The following is an 18,517-nucleotide window of genomic DNA, read 5'->3' as shown; positions in this document are numbered from 1 at the left end:
TTGATTTCATCACTCCAAATGAAGAAAACCAAAGAGGCTCATGATGTATTGGTAATATTTTCTGGGTTTTCCCTTTTGGGATGCTGAGCACGAAAGACTCCTTAGTAATTTTTTTGTAGTAGATTGTTCTTTTTGTAATTACTAGTCTGAAAATCACATGTAAATTACATATAGTATACTAAGCTAAACAAGAATATTAATATTGTTGCTTCCCTGTGAGAAGCAGAAGCACCTAAAAAAAAACCTCTAGATTTTATAATAATGCTAACTGTTATACCACCAAATAAAGAAACAAATCATAGCTTACTACTGATTTCTCTTTCAGTCTTAATAAGGATCTTAAATTATTTCATATTATATCATCATATTACTACATGAAAAATTCATAATAAATATAGGTTGAATATACCAAATATGTCTTGTTTCATATGTCTAATTTACCTGTCCATCCTCAATGTGGGATATTTAAGATAACGCAGAAAATTTCAGATACAGACACTTTGGCCATTTCTTCCTTCTCAACAAGACAGCACCTTCTACAGAAGACCTTAGAGATGATCTCAAGAATTACTGTGCCCTAAGATCTGAGGCATAAAAAGGACTTGATCTGGCAACAGCTTTTCACAATCAGGAAGACTATGTTGTTATGCTTTACTAAAACAAAGGTTTTGGTGATAATAAAATGCTGAAATCTTCAGTGATTTGATTCCTAATAGTGTATTAGCAAATGGACCATAAATATACAAGAAAAAAGAAATGTAATAAAAGAAGCTTATAAATAAGACTTCTGTAGTCTCTGCTAAGTCAAAAATTAGATCTATTTCTAACGATCACATGCAATTTACTGATCCGTTTCAGGCCATGTTACATTGATGATGCATTCATTGTATCATCTTTAACATCAAATGACAGGAAAAGGTCAGCAGTCGATAAGAAAGGCCTAGAATAAAATCAGTGTCTCAGTGAAGTAAAAATTAAAAGCCAAAAGAAAGAAGAGCTTTCTAGTTATTATTTTAAAATACTAAAAATCATATGTGTCTCAACTGCTAATTATATTTTGTGGTTTATTTTCAGTTAACTCATGTGTTCCAATCTAATAAACTGCATAATTTTACTATCATCTTAGTAACTATCATCTCAAAATGGTAGATTATGATAATTTTAGCATATTCTTACCTCTAGTTTACATTCATAATATCTATCCATGAAATGATAGAAATTTAGAGGTGTTCTTAATTAAACTTAATAAGCATATTAAATTTAATGAATTACTAATTTATTAAATTTACTTTGGCCACTATACATCAAGGACTTCTTCAAATGGTTTCACAGATACATAGACAAATGAATAGACATAAATATATTGATATTTATAGATAAGTATACATTGACATATATATCAATAACAAGAATGAAAGAAAAATTAACAGCATATACACAAATGACTAATATATAGTATGCTAGACCTAAGCCAAACATGGACATAAAACCTTTAAAAATATCTGTTTGCAGGCTGGGCATGGTGGCTCACGCCTGTAATCCCAGCACTTTCGGAGACCGAAAGTGTTGTATTACTGATTTCATTTTTAGGAATGGGATTAGGTACTTAAATCTGAGACAGATGTCTAAATTGAATGGCATTATCAGTGGCACAGACATATTAAACCAAAGTTTATTGTTATTAAAACTGATCAAGAGTTTGATATGCATGTCACCTGACTTCAAACTATACTGCAAGGCTACAGTAACAAAACAGTATGGTACTGGTACAAAAACAGGCACATAGACCAATGGAACAGAATAGAGAGCCCAGAAATAAGGTCACACATCTACGACCATCTGATCTTTGATAAAGCTGACAAAAACAAGCAATGAGGAAAAGATTCCCTATTCAGTAAATGGTGCTGGGATAACTGGCTAGCCATATGCAGAAGAGTGAAGAATGGGCCCCTTCCTTACACCATACACAAAAATCAACTTGAGATGGATTAAAGACTTACATGTAAAACCCAAAACTATAAAAACCCTGGAAGGCAACCTAGACAATACCATCCTGGACATAGCAACGGGCAAAGATTTCATGACAAACACACTAAAAGCAATCACAAAAAAGCAAAAATTGAAAAGTGAGACCTAATTAAACTTAACAGCATCTGCACAGCAAAAGAAACTGTCAACAGAGTAACCAGACAAACTACAGAATGGGAAAAATATTTGCAAACTACTCATCTGACAAAGGTCTAATATCCAGCATCTATAAGGAACTTAAACAAATTTACAAGAGAAAAGCAAACAGCCCCATTAAAATAAATGAACAGACATTTCTCATAGGAAGATATACATGAAGCCAACAAGAATATGAAAAAAAGCTCAATATCACTGATCATTAGAGAAATGCAAATGAAAACCACAGTGGGATAACATCTCACACCAATCAGAATGGCTATTCTTAAAAAGTTAAAAAATAACAGATTGTTATTTCTGAGGTTGTGGAGAACAGGGAACACTTATACACTGTTGGTGGGAGTGTAAATTAGTTCAATCATTGTGGAAAGCACTATGATGATTCTGCAAAGAGCTGAAAGCTGAACTACCATTAGACCCAGCAATGCCATTACTGGGTATATACCCAGAGGAATATAAATCATTCTACCGTAAAGACACATGCTTGCAAACATTCACTGCAGCACTATGCACAATAGCAAAAACATGGAATCAATCTAAATGCCCATCAATGACAGATTGGATAAAGAAAATGTGGTACATATACACCATGGAATACTATGCAGCCATAAAAAAGAACAAAATCATGTCTTTTGCAGGAACATGGATGGAGCTGTAGGATATTATCCTTAGCAAACTAATGCAGGAACAGAAACCCAAATACTGCATGTTCTCACCTATATGTGGGAGTTAAATGATAAGAACTTATGAACACAAAGAAAGAAACAACGGACACTGCGGTCTGCTTGAGCAGGGAGGGTGGGAGAAGGGAGAGGAGTAGAAAAGATAACTATTGGGTACTTGGCTTAATACCTGGGTGATGAAATAATCTGTACAACAAACCCCTATGACATATGTTTATCTATGTGACAAATCTTCACATGTACTTCCAAACCTAAAATAAATGTCAAACCCCCTCCCCCAAAACAAAAAACAAATGGACAAAAAAAGAGTTTGATATGGCTTAAACATAAGTTACTATAAAAACATAGGCATCATGATTTTCAGAAGAAATAAATTTCTTTTTAAATATTTGTCATTAAATTCATATAAATTAAAAATTTTTTTTAACCTTGCAACGTTGGCAAATTTGTCACAAAACGGTCATTCAATTCCTTTTATTCATTGAGATGTTAACCCAAATTTGGCATTCAATGACAGCCAAAACACTGAACCCAGCCATCCACTAACCAGCACTTTTAAACAATCCTTTACAATCTTTAATCAAAGCTATATTTTATGTTAAATAGTTTACCACTTTTACTGACCTGAACTTCCTGTATAATTGTTTGCTTTACTTCCTCCCTCACTTTTCAAATGTGGTTTATAAGTTATAAAATAATTTCTTTGCTTTTTTTGGTTTACTTTCTTAAGCTCAAAGGGCTTTACAAAACTTTCTTGCCTCAAATTTATTTATTGTAAACCTAAGACAAAAAAACTGCAAAATGCATTTAATAATCTAGTGAAGGATTGCAACTTTGCCTGTTCATTGACACTTTCTTTCCTAAGTTGATTAATTTTGTCTACTTTTTTTTTTTTTTCAGATGGAGTTTCACTCTTGTTGCTCAGGCTGGAGTGCAATGGCACGATCACAACCTCCACCTCCCAGGTTCAAGTGATTCTCCTGCCTCAGCCTCCAGAGTAGCTGGGATTATAGGCATGCGCCACCATGCCTGGCTAATTTTGTATTTTTAGTAGAGACGGAGTTTCTCCATGTTGGTCAAGCTGGTCTCGAACTCCCGACCTCAGGTGATCCGCCCTCCTAGGCCTCCCAAAGTGCTGGGATTACAGGCCTGAGCCACTGTGCCCAGCCTTTGTCTACTTTTTATACTAATAACAGTTTACATTTAATCTTTGACTGAGTTTGACATTTAAAAAATAATAAAGTTTTCAACTGGACTCATCTGCAATTTTGTAATGTAGTAACTTTATACAAGTGACTTTCAAGACATGTGAACTTGGAAACAGATCTGAGATCTGGATTAGACTCTGCGGCTACTAATTTGTTGGGTGAATTTGCACTTGTTTATTCAGCTTCGTAAAGCTTCACTTACTTCATCTGTAAATTAAGAGAGTTGAACTAGATAATGTCTAAAGTATCTTCCCTCTGTGAAATATTCACATTCTATTGTCTTAAACAATATGGTCATATTTACAGTCACAGAGACATACACAAAGGCAGATTTGATTCATGCTACTCTCTACTTTTGATTCTGTCCCCAGCGCACTCAAATGTGAACTTTTGCAATAACATTTTGGTCAAACTTGTTATGGAAGTTGACATGGTCTATCATAACCAATAAGGCAGGCAATATAGAATGAAAGTGGAGACCCAGCTTCAGGAGGGCTAAGACTAGCTTGTTATCAGGCATTTCTTACTCTTAGTCCAAACTTGATCCAACACCAGGAAAATGTTAAGGATCTGGGAGAAGGTGAGGAAACTCTGTACAAAACAGATTAGGATTTTTCTCTGTTAAAAAACTCTATTACTACTCTATTACCTCTTCCCCTCTAGAGAAAATACTATAAAGTGGCTGGAACATATAATGAGAATTGGGTTTTATTTTAAAATAATGATGTTATATTTTGTTGAAAGTTTTTATTTTAAAAATTATATTACATATTATAGGTGAGATAGTGATACTTCTAGTCAATATATTTTATAGTATTTGAAATTCATTAATCTACTCCTTTATTTAGTAATTGTTGAAAACCTAGTCTGGACCCTTTAGGTTCTAAGAACACATTGGTGTACAAAAGGCAATCCAATTAGGAAAAGAACAAATATCCTGTGGCAAAATGTAAAGGCAAATACATATAATCCCATTATTGAGCAAAATTTATATATGTCATTGCTGTGATCCATCACCTAAATTGTACTATCTGGACTTAAAACAAGAAGAGTATATGTCAGAAGGTATTGCTAATATCCCCACAAACATTTGAGATAAACCACAGCAAATAATAATAAGCATAGTGGAAAAAAACTTTCTTTTTAAAATTAATTTAATTTACTTTAATTCAGTTTTAGATTCATGGGGTACATGAACCTGTTTGTTACATGTATGTGTATATTGCATATTGCTGGGGACTGGGCTTCCAGGGTAGCCATTATCCAGATAGTGAACACTGTACTCAGTAGGTAGACATCTTTCTTTATGGTTGTAAAACTTGTCAAATAGAGCTGAACCTTTATTTGTAAGCAGACAAAATCTTAGCATAACTTCTTGAAAAGGACCTATCTTCTTGTTTCAAATTGTTAGAAATTTTATAGAGATTTTTCCCTTTGATTATAAACTATTCATGTACTCATAAGTTGCTTTTTGCAGCCCGTCTTCTTCTAAGTATTCATATTAAAGATAAAAATTCCTGTTTCATGTTAGTTTCCATGTATTACGTGAAGCCATTTCATTGCTAATGATGGCATGAGTTTAAAGGCAATAGTTGTAGAAAAATTAAACAATCAAAATATGTGGAGACTGGTCCATCTGGGCCACTAAATATTGCTTCTATCCATTATTTAGAAAGATATTTTAAAATAATTATACACATTTCGAATACTGGTATTGTAATCAATTTGCTCTGCAGGGGGGCCTGTGATGATAGAATGATCTGCCTGGCTGCATATGGTAAGGTCTCAGGAAAGCAATCTCCAATAATATGGAAAATTTTATGGATTACATTGGATGATTCCAATGCTATCATGTAAGCCATGCTGTTATTTTATAAGTTAAGCTGGTTCTCAGCTATTAACATATGTTTGAGGGCAATGATTTTTTTAAAGACTTGAATTGCATTTGGGTAAATATATATTATTTCCCCATTCCTCAATCCATATAATGGGGGGAAAATCCAAGAAAATGCCTCCAGCAGATGTTGGAGCTGGAACAAGGCTCTTTTTTGATCATTGTGTTCTTTTAGAGTTAAGACATTTATGATTCAGTTAATATTATTAAACCAAAACAAGTGTGGTTACTGAACATTCCAGGTTAAGACTTTTTCTGTTGTGTTTTATTCTCTCTTTCATTATCAGTAGTAATGATAGGCATGTTCAATGGGAAGATGACCATGATACCAAGTAGCTGTATGTTAAGCTGAAGTGAAGAGCTGGGAAATGCTGATAACAGGGAAAAAAGGCTTGTAAGGATGTACAATCAACATGATAGAATAGCCCTGGAATGAGTTCTGAAAAGCCACAGTCCGTGAGGAATGCTGCCCAGACTAGGAGCCTTCGAACCCTATAATTTCAAGGCTATCCGAAGACCTGCTGCTCTCTTTTCCTGGCTAACAAAACAAAACAAAACACCCCTTTGCAGCTCTTCCATAACTACAGATACCTAATTTCTACCATTAAAATATTATTTTTATTATTTAAAATTTTTGATTCCTCTCACATACAAACATCTCTAGAAGAGAAAACATATTAAGACAAGGTTTGCAAACTCAATACCTACTCAGAGCAATAGGTTGGGAGTAAGGCAAGGCAAAATGGTGGAGACTGTAGAAAAGCTGTATTAACAGCTCCAAATCTACTCCCAGACACAGCCAAATACCCTCATAAATCCAAATCTTTTTTATAAATTTTACCAATTTTTAAATGCTAGTTGCAAATTTTAGAAATATCCTGTACCTGCCAAACTGTATATACCTGCCGATTTGCTGGGATAGTTGAAGCTGTCCTATGGGCTGTATGGGGCTTCTTAAATCATCTCTCAGAAGTTAAGAGAGTGGCATGCTAATCTCAAGTCTGCTCTCCTGAATGGCCTTGGAAGATTAAGCTAAAATGTAAGCTTCCTGAAATCTGAGTTGACATCTCTATTTTAGTTAGTATTCCAAAATGAAACAGAAGGCACGCTCAGAATAAGTTAGGGAGGACTTATTTACAAGGAAACTAATCATAAAAGTCTGGATGGGGAAAGCACAGGGCAGAGCACAGAAGCCCAGGGCCAGCAACAGCAAAGCTGTCACCACCCCCAAGCCCTACAAAAATGAGGGATGAGTTGAGGTGATGCCTGGAAGGTGAGAGCACACAGGGAGAGAAGCAGTGAGCTGTGGTCAGTCAGAGGAACCTGCAAAGCGAGGGGGCCAGGGGAGTAATAACTTTGTCACTTTCCTTCCTTCTCCCAATTGACCTCCTGCCAGAGCTCCCCCTTGGCTGGGAGCTGGTGAATGTAACCCTACAGATCAGCCTTGGGCTTACCTTTCTTTGCAACATCTGAAAGAGTGTATTGCATTCAGTTGGCATTGAATTATTATAGAATCTCTTGTTTTATTTTGTTTTTCATTTCAAAAGGTAGATATTAAAATGCCCTCCAAGGTCCCTTTCAACATCAATCTTCTCACTTCATTACTTTATACTTGAGATGAAATCTGAAAGAGAAAATTTGGGAGAAGTTCTGAGAGCTTTGAATGTCTTACACTGAGGTCAGATATCAAGTCCTTCAAGAAACAAATAAACCTAAATTAAAGCCAAAAAAGACATAAAAACCGAGGATTTTTTTTTTCACAGTATCATCATGTAGCCTATGAAAAACAGGAGAATGTTAAGCATAGATCCCTGTATACCCTGAGGGTTTTTCACTTGTTTACATTCTAGAGTCGGGATAGAGATTGGCTGTTTGGGGAGGGTGTTTTTATTTTTGTTTTAGAGATAGGTGTCTTGCTATGTTGTCCAAGCTGGCCTCAAACTCCTAGGCTCAAGTGATCTTCCTGCTTTAGCCTCTCCAGTAGCTGAGACTACAGGTGTGAGCCACCACACCTGGCGGCTGCTTGTTTTTGTTATTAATGTTATTAGAGGTTTTAATAACAACCATGTCATTAGAATATGCAGTGATTGGTGAATGATTAAATGCACAGTTTCTATTTGAGGGTTTATTTCAAAATGGTCACTCAAGCTTTGGAACAAGACATTAATTGAATAGAAACAATATGCTTTATAAATCCATGAAAAATTAACTGAGAACAATGACTCATCAACTATGTTAATACTCACCAAAAGGCATTATCTAGAACACAAATAAATACTATGCTAGGCTTTTTCCTTATCCTAGAAAAAGAAAGCGTTTGAATCTTGGAGCTTTTAAGTTTGGCTGCCATTGCAATCCTTGGTGAGAGTAAAAAGCCAGAACTAAAACGTTAGGGTGGAAGGTTTATAGCTTAGAGGTAGGGTAGCTGCTTAACTCCTACATGATTTCAAAACATGTAACTGTAACCCATTCACTTTGTACCCTCCAGCAATCATCATCATGACCCATGCACCACACAGAGTTGTAGAAGGACATCGCTAGGGTTCCACATGCAGCTGGTCTCCTCCCGTGGGACAGTGATGATCACATCACAGTTTCACAGAGTGGGACAGATGCAGGGAATGATGACAGCAGTGTGCCAAGCCACTTTAGATACACATCAAAGCCAATCTTGAAACTTGGCATAGGTGTAGAATGATGGGAAATGAAGCACGCGGCTTTCAGAATTTCAAATACTCACTCTAAGGGGAAAGTACTGCATAGATAAAAGATGATGAGACAGAATGAACAGCTGTGCCAGGCTTTGCTTCGTGGTTACACTGCCGAGCAGTCTTTAGATGTGCAAAGGAGAAAAAGCACCGCCAACTTTGCAATTTCTTCTTCACCTACATCTGATTGCATAGAAATAACAACTTTGTAACTGGAATAGTTCCCTTTTCCTCTTATTTCACTCCCTTAACTTCAGAGGCCATATGTTAAGCTTAATCTATTTATGGTAATATTACTTGATCAAAATAAAGGCTCTAGAATGCTGGAATCTTAGGAATCAGAACACACACACAAAGTTTAAATGAGGCCGGGCGCGGTGGCTCGCGCCTGTAATCCCAGCACTTTGGGAGGCCGAGGCGGGCAGATCACAAGGTCAGGAGATCAAGACCATCCTGGCTAACACGGTGAAACCCCGTCTCTACTAAAAAATACAAAACATTAGCCGGGCGTGGTGGCGGGCGCCTGTAGTCCCAGCTACTCCGGAGAATGGCGTGAACCCAGGAAGCGGAGCTTGCAGTGAGCTGAGATCGCGCCACTGCACTCCAGCCTGGAAGAGAGAGCCAGACTGTCTCAAAAAAAAAAAAAAAAAAAAAAGTTTAAATGAGAAATTCATGGAAACCTTACTTGTATTTTATTTGGCATATTACTAGATAGTAGTGCATAGTAGTGAAGAGTATAGGTACTGAAGCCAGATACCTGGATGTGAATCCTGGCCTTGCCACTTAATAGTTGATTACTTTGAGCAATATATGCCTGAATTTCCTCATCTATAAAAGGGATAATTATGTCTACCTTAGAAGAGTTAACATTTGTAAGAGCTCATATCATTAGTTTTTACTGCTGTTATTATTATGTGTCTTAAGTTGAGATTAGCTATTTGAGTGAGGGAAAATGTCCACTTGAATAGGGAGTTTATCTTCTCCAAGTCCTGGCTGCAGAAAATAGGCTCAGAGAAGGATAGTGAGAAGCAGAGGAAAGAAGGAAGAGTTCAAAAGAAAGGAAGATTTGAGGTGAAATATCGAAGTATCTTTTGGAGGACATTCTGGACTGATCTTTTTAATTTTAAATAAAGATAAAAAGCTTTGGCCTTGTGTTAGTTTTCCAAGAGGGAGTTTTTCTTTTACTGTAACCATGCCTTTATTTATTTTCTTTTTGAATCATCTTAAGCTTTCTTTTCTTGGCTATGCTGTCATTTCCCATTTATTTCATGTATTTGTGTAACACAAAAATTGATATAAGAAACATTTTTACACATTTATTCTTTTACTGTTCTTGCTTACTTTACCAGTATATCACCAGTATATCACTTCAGGGCTCACCCTCTTGTCTGTTTCTTCTACAAAAGAAACAAATGCAGCTTCATTCCTGTTTTTTTATAATGCCAACAAAATATATTAATCCAATCCTAAATGTTCATATTATTGCTTTATTCTGTTTTTTTCCTTTTATTATTGATGTTAACTGATGGGTTGTTGCTCCCTAAGGTCGTGTCTAATTATTTTAAACAAGTTCTTCCCAAGAATAAAGGAATTTTGAGCACCTCTCCCCGTGTATGTTTTATTCATTTATTTATAATTATATAACCATATTAATTTATGTACATTATGAAATACACGTTTAAAAACAGATATTGAATGAGACAAAATTGAATACAAATTTTCTCCCTACACTTCAATAGTTTATTAAAGCTTAAAAAATAATAATGATACTGGTGTGGCCTAAATGTCTGTGTCTCCCCAAAATTCATACATTAAAATTGAATCCCCAATGTGATAATATTAGGAAATAGGGCCTATGGAAGGTGATTAGGTTATGAGGGCTCTAACCTCATGAACGGGATTACTGAACTTATAAAACAGACTCCAGAGAGCTAGCTATTCCCTTCAGTCATGTGAGGACAACTAGAGTTTCCATCCGTGGGGAACAGGCCTTCACCAGACATCAAATCTGCTAGTGCAGATTTTATCTTAGACTTCCCAGTCTCCAGAATTCTGAGAAATAAATGTTTATTGTTTATAAGCCACCCAGTTTACGGTATTTTGTTATAGCAGCCTGAATAGATTAAGGCAAACATAAAGGAAGAAGAATATGAAACAAGTAAACTTGGCTACATTATTTGAAAATAATAAACCACATATAATTTTGGAAAATGCATAAGATTTTATAGTGTCTATCTGAACTATATTTCGAAGCATTTCTGGCACATTTCTCAAGTCACTGTTACTACTCCCCTTGAGTGATCTGTGCCATCAGCACTTGAACAGTACAAATTATAGTTCCTATCATCACGACCTGATTAATCCTTCCCTTATTTACTAGTTTCTTTGACATATATTTTTCTTCTACATGCCAAGATGGTTTTATGGAGTAAAATCCGGAAGAGAATCTGAATGAAAATAAAATATTTAATATCATTCCAAAAGGCAATGGCAAAATTCCAGGAAAATGTTTCCTGCTATATGTGGAAATATATTTTATTCTTGGTATCACAAGAGGCTATTTGGAAGAAGTATAAATAGAGGCTTTGTTGCTAAAGATTCTTTCAGCATAGTTTCCTGGTATAAAGGTAATAAACCATTTTTATACCAGTATACTCTTTATATGCTTGGCAAATTTGCCTGATAGCCTTCAGAAACTTTATATCCTCAATTAATGGCTTCATTTGATATGAATATTAATTCTTCACTCGTGTCTTTTTTATATTGGAAAAGGAAGAAGGCACACTGGGAACATTAAAAGTTTGTGTCTATAGATGAAAAAACTTTGCTTCTTTTTTCTTTTCTATATGAGAAATAAAGTATAATTTCATAATTTTGAAATAGTATCTAGCTTTTTTCTTTCCTGTTTTGTGTTTGTTTCCATAGGAAAACCCATTATTATATAAAGATTAAACCAGGCTTGATTAGTAAGCAGTTGCTATTACAACAGTACATGTAAACCTTAGAATAACAATCAAACTCTATGGGAATGGAAATAGAAGTGTTATTATTATTACTGGATGACCATATCATCTATTGCCTATATTACCTCAGCCACATAATTGAGCTCTTAATTGCACTAGGCTTTAGGTGCAACATTTTTTTCTTTAATTAGATTGGAATTTCTTGGAGGGGTAGACCATGTTTTGTATCATCTGTGCAGCTCTTTAATAATAGGTTGATACCCTCTTAACAAGGAAGAATGTTATTCTTGTTTTTCCAAAGCATAGAATCCTCAAGTAGGTGAGGAAGTTGGGGCTGTTACTTTTGAGACCCTCAGATAGCAAGATGGCCAGAAGTGTGATGTCTTATTCTTCCCACCATGGGAAATGTCCCACGAGCCATGGCAAGAAGGCCCTGGCGCAGCTGCACCTTCCTGTCGATGCTGGGCCATGCAGTCAACTCCTGAGACCTGGTTGGCTGGGATCCCTTTGTAATAGGTGACTGCTAAATAGGCAGTTGTGAATTAATCAATAGAAAGGTTAGGTGTTGGTAAGGTTTGCTAGAAGAGGGAATACAGCATGTGTCAGGGATATCTGAAAAGCCTTTTTCATGTGGATGATATTTTCCCTTATTTTCTTAACATGCTTTCCCAATTTTTTTTCAGGATCATTATCTCAACTCAGTGTGGCATTCCCACTTCTCCATTGTATTTCTTAATTCTGTAATTCAGTCCTTTAAGGAGGTAAAATCAGCATCCCAGGCAGGGTTTTGAAACTCAGACAGATGACAAGTTACAGTGCATACACACTGTCCTTCACACAAAGAATCATTGTCTAATAAAACAGAAAAATCTCAACAATGTGGATAAAACAAAGTAGGTTTTTGTGAAAGTCTCATTGATTCATCTTCTCTTTGATATGGTTCTCATATGTCAAATAGGGTTTTAGGGCTAGTTGAGTCAGGCAGTTATATTATGATTGTTTTACTCCTTTTTTCTTGGTCCTAAACTTCTTTCAATAATGCTCGTAAATTATTTTGCAAGCCACAGCCAAAAAAGGCAACAATATTGACATATTCTTTTAACTTGATGAACCTTGACAGAGCGTAAACAAGCTCTTTACTTTAGCCATGATATAATAATTTAATTTGTTTTTTCTTGAATAAATTGTCTTTTTCCACTCCAAATGGGACCTGAGATTTAATGGCCCCTGGCAATGACCTATGGTGAGTAGTTTACTCTTACACAAAATCTAGCTTAATTCTAGAGAGACAGAACATGGCCCATAAAATGTGTCAGCAATAAGATCAGAGAAGCAGAAAGTATTCTCAAATTCTATTCTTAACCCCATCTCTGAGCCACAAAGACTTGATAAAAGTCATTGTTTCACCTCCATTTCTTCATTTTGGTTAAACTGTGTTATTTGTGGAGAAGAATCATGCATATTATTTATTACCATAGGTTATATGATATAGTTATTATGTGACAGGGACTGTCATATTGGCTGTGGTTAAATTGATTCTCTGTAGTATCAACTGAAATAAATAAATCCAAAGGCAAAATATATCAATTGAAATAGAAATATATTCTACATTTTTCTATTTCAATTGAAAATAGAAATAGAATGAAATAGAAGAGAAACATATTCTATTTCAATTGCATTATATTTTGACTTTGGTTTTATTTATAAAGACTAAGAATCCTGAACCTAATACTGAAGGGGGAGGCATAATCCACAAGAAGAAAAACTTAGTTAAAACCACGGGAAAACGATGTAGAGGTAGCGTACAATGTGCTTATATGAAGTCTGAGTTCTCTGAGGAAGGACATTGCCCATAGACAAGGGGACTAGGATTGAAAAGAATGCATCCCCTATTACTTAGAGCAGTGGACCTCAAACTGTGCTTTCCAAATCAGAAGCCTCAGTCTCAAGTAAGAACTTGTTAAATACTCAAATTCTGTGGTCCCTCTCCAGACACACTGAATCAGAAAGTGATTCTGAAAAAAATATGCTTTAACAACACCTTCAAGTGATTCTGATGACACTTCAAAGTGAGGCCCACTGGCTTAGTGTAAGGCTGGTTAGATACCATGAGGAGGCACCAAATAAGCCATTCACTGGAGGTCCAGTATGGCATTGCTCTATCATTAAGGAATGTAGACAACCTGCTCAGTCCTGGGTTTTTGTTTGTTTGCATTTTAAAAAATTAATGAACTTTATCTTTTTAAAGAGAAATTTTAGGTTCACAGCAAAATCATGAGGAAAGTACAGATAGTTCCCTTATATTCTCTTTCCCCTACACACACACACAAAACAAAACAAAACAAAAACCAAAAAAACAAAAAAACTCCCCTACTATCAACATCCTGCACCAAAGTGGTACATTTGTTACAATAAATGAAACTACTGAACCTATATTGACACACTTTACACGACGATTCACTCTTGGTATTGTACATTCTATCGGTTTTAGCAAATGTATAATGACGTGTCCAAAATTTTAGTATCATACGGAATAGTTTCACTTACCTAAAAATCCTCTGTTTGCTACCTATTCAGCCCTCTGTCCCACCTAACTCCTAGCAACTACTGATATTTTTACTGTATTCATGCTTTTGCCTTTTTAGCATATAATTGGAAACATAAAGTATGTAGCGTTTTTTAATTGGCTTCTTTCACTGAGTAATATGCATTTGTCTCCCCCACATATTTTCATAGCTTCGTACCTCATTTCTTTTCAGCACTAAGTACTGAAGTACTTTTATTGTGCCAGCTTATTTATTCACTTGCCTACTGAGGACCCCTTGGTTGCTTCCAAGTTTTGGTTATTATGATTAAAGCTACTATAAATATCCATGTGCAGCTCTTTGCGTTAACAAAGTTTTCAGTTCATTTGGGTAAATACTAAGGAGTGCGATTAATGGATTTTATGGTAAAAGTATGTTTACTTTTGTAAGAAACTGCCAAACTGTTTTCCAAAGTGGTTGTACTATTTTTGCAATCCCACCAGCAATGAATGGGAGTTTCTGTGGTTCTACATCCTTGTCAGCATTTGGTGTTGTCAGTGTTCTGGATTTTGCCCATTCTAATAATGTGTAGTGGTATCTCAGTGTTTTTTTAATTTGCAGTTCCTAAATGATATATGTTGCGAAATATTTTTTCATATGCCAATTTGGCATTTGTATATCTTTTTTATGAGTTATCTATTCAGATATCTAATTTTGGCATTTTAAAAATAGTCATTGACTGGGCATGGTGGCTTGTGACTCTAATCCCAGCACTTTGTGAGATGAATGCAGGTGGATTGCTTGAGCTCATTAGTTTGAGACCAGCCTGGGCAACATGGCAAAACCTTGTCTCTACAAAAAAATACAAAAATTAGCCAGGCATGATGGTGTGTGCCTGTAGTCCCAGCTATCTGGGAGGCTGAGGTGGGAGGATGGCCTGAAACCATGAGGTAGAGGTTGCAGTGAGCTGATATCGTGCCACTGCATTCCAGCCTGGGCAATAGAGCCAGATATCATCTCAAAAAAAAAAAAAAAAAAGACTCTGTGGGGGGAGGGGGAATTGTTATGTTTTTACTGTTGAATTTTAAGAATTCTTTGTACATTTTGGATAACAACCCTTTATCTTCTTAAAAAACTATCTCCTCAACTGTAACTTGTCTTCTCATTCTCTTGAAATTCTCACAGATCAGAGGAAGTATTTAATTTTAACAAATTCTAGTTTATCAGTTATTTCTTTATGGATAATACCTTTAATGTTGCATCTGAAAATTCATTACCATACCCTAATTCTCCTAGGTTTTCTCCTATGTTATTATTGTCTAGCAGTTTTATACTTTTTCATTTTGTATTTAGGTCTATGGTACATTTTTTAATTAATTTGTATGAAGGGTGTAAGGTTTGTGTCTAGATTCATTTTTGTCCATGTGGATGTCCAGTTGTTCTAGCATAATTTTTTGAAAATACTATCTTTGCTTCATTTTATTGCTTTTATTCTTTTGTCAAGGATTAGTCAACTATATTTACGTAGTTCTATTTCTGGGATCTCTACTTTGTTCCATTGACCTATTTGTCCATTTTTTTCACCAATACTATGTCGTCTTGATTACTGTAGCTTTATAGTAAGTCTGAAGTAAGGTAGTGTCAGTCCTCCAATTTTGTTCTTTTCCTTCAATATCTTGTTGGTTATTCTAGATCTTTTGCCTTTCCATATAAGCCTTAGAATGAGTCTGTCAATATTCACAAAATAACTCGTTGGGATTTTTTTTTTTTTTTTATGAGAGGGCGTTTCAGGTTTTGCTCTTGTTGCCCAGGCTGAAGTGCAGTGGTGCTATCTTGGCTCACTGCAGCCTCCACCTCCTGGGTTCAAGTGATTCTCCTGCTTAAGCCTCCTGCTGAGGATTACACCTGGGATTGTAGCTGGGATTACAGGTGCCTGCCACCACACCTGGCTAATTTTGTGTATTTTTAGTAGAGACAAGTTTTCACCATGTTGGCCAGACTGGCCTCGAACTCCTGACCTCAGGTGATCCATGCACCTCGGCCTCCCAAAGTGTTGGGATTACAGGCATGAGCCACTGCACCTGGCCTCAGGCAAGTGTTTTTTCCATTTTTTCAGATTTCCTACATACATGACAATGTTATCTATGAATAAAGACAGTTTTATTTCTTCCATCCCAATCCGTATACTTTTTATTTCTTTTTATTGTCTTATTGCATTAGCTAGTATTTTCAGTATAATGTTGAAAGAAGTGGTGAGAAGGGGCATCCTTGTTTTGTTCCTGGTTTTGGTGGGAAGGCTGAGTTTCTCACCATTAAATATTATGTTAGCTGGAGGTGTTCTGTAGATATTCTTAATCAAGTTGGGGAAGCTCACCTCTCCTCCTAGTTTACTGAGAGTTTTTATCATAAATAAATGTTGGATTTTGTCAAATGCTTTTTCTGCATCTATTGATATGATCACGTGTTTTTTTCGCTTGTTGATGTGATGAATCATATTAATTGATTTTCAAATGTTTAATAAGCCATGGATATGTGTGATAAATCCCACTTGGTTGTGGTATATAAATTTTCTTATACATTGTTGAATTCAATTTTCTATTTTTTTGAGATTTTTTGCATATATGTTCATGACAGCTATTTGGTCTGTAGTTTTCTTATAATATGTTTGTCTGGTTTTGATATTATGGTAATGCTAGCATCATAGAATGAGTTGGGAAGTATTTTCTCTGCTTCTATATTCTAGAAGAGATTGTACAGAACTGTTAAAATATCTTCTTTAAATATAAGATTTTGGTTGTGTAGATTTTCTCTATTGATTTTCCGTTTTCAATTTCATTGATTTCTGCCCTCACTTCTAATATTTCTTTTCTTCTGCTTACTTTGGATTTAATTTCCTCTTCCTTTTTTCTAAGACAGAAAGTTAGATTATTCATTTTAGATAATTTGTCTTCCCTAAAATATGCATTCAGTGCTGTAAATTTCCCTCTAAGCACTCCTTTCACTGCATCCCACATATTTTGATAAGTTATATTTTTATTTTCATTTAATTTGAAATATTTTTAAAGTTCTCTTGAGATTTCTTCTATGACTTGTGTTGGAAGTATTTTGTTTAATCTTCAACATTTTGGGATTTTTCAGCTATCTTTCTGTTATTCATTTCTAATTTAATTGCATTGTGGTCTGAGAGCAGAATTTTATGGTTTCTATTTTTTAAAAATGTGTTAATGTGTTTTTTATGGCCCCCCATCTGGTCTATATTGGTGAATCTTTCATATAAGCTTGAGAAAAATGTATAAGCTGCTGCTGTTGGATGAAGCAGTCCAATAAATGGATTAAGTTCATCTATGTCCTCACTGATTTTCTACCTGCTGGATTTTTTTCTGATAAAAGCGTGTTAAAATATCCAATGATAATAGTTTATCTCATTTATATCTCGTTGCAGTTTATCAGTTTTGCCTCATGTATTTTTCTCTCTGTATCTTCTTACTCATTAACTTCTTTTTCTTTCACATTGAAGAAGTCTCTTCAGCATTCCTTGTAGGATAGTTCAGGTATTGATGAAATCCCTCAGGTTTTGTTTGTCTGAGAAGGTCTTTATTTCTCCTTAATGCTTAAAGGATATTTTCACTGGATATACTACTCTAGTTTCCAATTTTTTTTCCTTCAGCACTTTAAATATGTCATGCCACTCTCTCCTGAAGGTGCAAAACTCACTGGTAATAGCACACAGAAAAATACAGAATATTATAACAGTGTAGCTGTGGTGTGTAAATTACTAAACTTCAGTAGAAAGACTAAATGATGAACTAATCAAAAATAATAAACTAAAATAGTTTTCCAAGACATAGACAGTATAATAAGACATAAAGAGAAACAACAAAAAGTTAAAAAGCAAAGGGAAGAAGTTAAAGTGTAGAGTTTTTATTAGTTTTATTTATCCATGTTTGTTTGTTTATGGAATCAGTGTTAAGTTGTCACCAATTAAAAATAATGGGCTACAAGACAGCACTGAAAAGTCTGCTGTCAGACATATTGGACCTCTATTGCATATTGTTTCTTCTCTCTTGTTGCTTGTAGGATCCTTTCTTTATTTTTGACCTTTAGGAGTTTGATCATTAGAGGCCTTGAGGTAGTCTTCTTTGGGTTAAATCTGCCTGGTGTTAAATCTGCTGTTCTCACACTGCTATAAAGAATTACCTGAGACTTAGGCTTAACAGGAAGCATGACTGGGAGGCCTCAGGAAACTTACTATCATGGCAGAAGGCCAAAGGGAAGCACCTTCTTTACATGGCAGTAGGAGAGAGAGAGAGAGAGAGCCAGGGGGAAGTGCTACACACTTTTAAACCATCAGA

General features: G+C 35.4%; 1 long non-coding RNA gene across 1 annotated transcript in view; it reads right to left on the bottom strand.

Moving 5' to 3' along the window:
* Nucleotides 1-18,517, bottom strand: part of LOC112440505 (uncharacterized) — a 53,656-nt gene that overhangs the window by 15,118 nt on the left and 20,021 nt on the right. The window contains exon 4 of the long non-coding RNA XR_008626151.1: nucleotides 7,424-7,593. This is a non-coding gene — a long non-coding RNA (uncharacterized LOC112440505). The remainder of the gene's footprint in view (nucleotides 1-7,423; nucleotides 7,594-18,517) is intronic.

The sequence above is a fragment of the Pan paniscus genome, chromosome 6 (genome assembly GCF_029289425.2).
Source record: "Pan paniscus chromosome 6, NHGRI_mPanPan1-v2.0_pri, whole genome shotgun sequence".
NCBI classification, from domain to species: Eukaryota; Metazoa; Chordata; class Mammalia; order Primates; family Hominidae; genus Pan; species Pan paniscus.
Note: the sequence above shows the minus strand (reverse complement) of the source record. Positions and strands in the feature narration are given on the sequence as shown.